At 37.8% G+C, this 1,877-nt stretch overlaps 1 long non-coding RNA gene across 1 annotated transcript; it reads right to left on the bottom strand.

The window, feature by feature from the left end:
- Positions 1 to 267: 267 nt before the first annotated feature.
- Positions 268 to 809, bottom strand: LOC120924804. The gene is made up of 2 exons (XR_005746428.1): positions 657 to 809; positions 268 to 493 (listed from the first exon to the last, which is right to left on the bottom strand). It is a non-coding gene; the product is annotated as an uncharacterized LOC120924804 (long non-coding RNA).
- Between the last annotated feature and the right edge of the window lie 1,068 nt (positions 810 to 1,877).

Below are 1,877 nucleotides of genomic sequence, written 5' to 3' on the forward strand. Positions count from 1 at the left end.
TTTTATTCCTATCATAAGAAATGTAAACATCCCTTGTGATAGAAATAAGGCATGACAGGTCCTTTTTATACTCCTATACATGTAAACAATCATAACAGGTGCTCTTTATACTCCTACAGTATATACATGTATAAAAAAAAAAAAAAAGAGGGACCCCACAATCAGGAGAATGTCAGTGTTTGTAAGTCACCACATCCCTAGAGTTATGGAAAAAACATGAAATACCCCCTCAAGGGTGGGACTTTATAAGTGACACAAACACGTGAATGAGTAGAAAAATATATAGCAAATTTATTTAAATAATTCAAGTCAGGACATCGTACAGTGTCCTAGCAAGGATAAAAGACCACATGCAAGTGGTATACAGATCCTATTTGTAAAGCAATAAAACAGACATGAGACAAAAATTGGTCCAACCCGACAGCCGTTTCGGTATCTGTGATCCTTCTTCAAGGGGTATTACAGATGATCATTGTGTCAGAGAAATACATGTCTATTAGAAAAGAGATATATACACATATTACATAGAAAAAAATCAACTTAAACAATATTTACAACTCAAGTGACCGAAATTGTTAAAAAAATGGGGAAGGGGAGACAAGAAAAGGACAGCCATACAACTATGTCATTTATCAAAACAGATATAAGCTACTTACAGTCAATAAGATCTGTAGATAGAATCCTGTCTCAGTGTGAAAGTACGCCAAAAACAAGGGGAGAATGCTGTATATGGAGATCAATGTCTCTGTGTTCACGGGGAGGATATACAATCATAGCCTACCAAAAAGGTCCACGCCTAGGGAAGGAAGGGAAAGAAGAAAAAAAAAAAATTAAAAAATATATACATGTATAGAGCCATGACAGGTCCACTTTAGTTATCATGATATAAAATAATGGATGTGGGGGCATTTTGGTGGGTGTGATTTTTTTTTTGGGAGGGGGGCAGCATTTCATTCTTGGTACCAGGCAGCACAATGTCTTGGGCCGGCACTGCCTAGGGTGCCTCATCAAACTCAATACTTAGTCCTCACAGGTTATGCCATGCTTCAAATACTCAGGGTGATATTGTTGTGGTCACAACATCAGAGGTGGTCACATAAATCGCCTGACCGGTTTCACTGGACGTCTACCGGCTGCTTCAGAGGCTAAATCAAAGAGCGGTTTGTAAACTTCATCCACTCAATTCATTCAATTCTAAAAGAAAAAAAAATCGCTTTTAGATAATATTAATGATTATGTTTGTCAAATACAGTACATTTATAAATTTTAATTTTTTCATTTCATAGGTCTTTCTTTATACTTTTATCCACTTTTACATGCAGGTCAAGTCTTCCAGCCAAAGTGACAGATGGGACAAACTAGGTAAAAAAAAAAACAGGTAATAAAGCTTGTTCCTGGGGACTCCAAAAATGTGTAAATATTTTATTATATCTTTTCATGCGACAACACTGAAGATATTACATTTTGCTACAATGTAAAGTTGTGAGTAACAGTGTAAATTTGCTGTCCCCTCAAAATAACTCAACACAGCCATTAATGTCTAAACTGCTGGCAACAAAAGTGAGTACACCCCTAAGTGAAAATGTCCAAGTTGTGCCCATTTAGCCATTTCCCCTCTCAGTGTCATGTGACTCGTTAGTGTTACACACTCTGTGAAAGGGGAGCAGGTGTGTTAAATTTGGTGCTATCGCTCTCACTCTCTCATACTGGTCACTGGAAGTTCAACATGGCCCCTCATAGCAAAGAACTCTTTGAGGATCTGAAAAAAAGAATTGTTGCTCTACATAAAGATGGCCTAGGCCAGGGCTCAAAATTTCAAGTCCTGAGCTACTAGCCAGGCCTCAAGAGTTACTCGCCACCAGTTGCCCCACCTAATT

The sequence above is a fragment of the Rana temporaria genome, chromosome 1 (assembly GCF_905171775.1).
Source record: "Rana temporaria chromosome 1, aRanTem1.1, whole genome shotgun sequence".
In the NCBI taxonomy this organism is placed as follows: domain Eukaryota; kingdom Metazoa; phylum Chordata; class Amphibia; order Anura; family Ranidae; genus Rana; species Rana temporaria.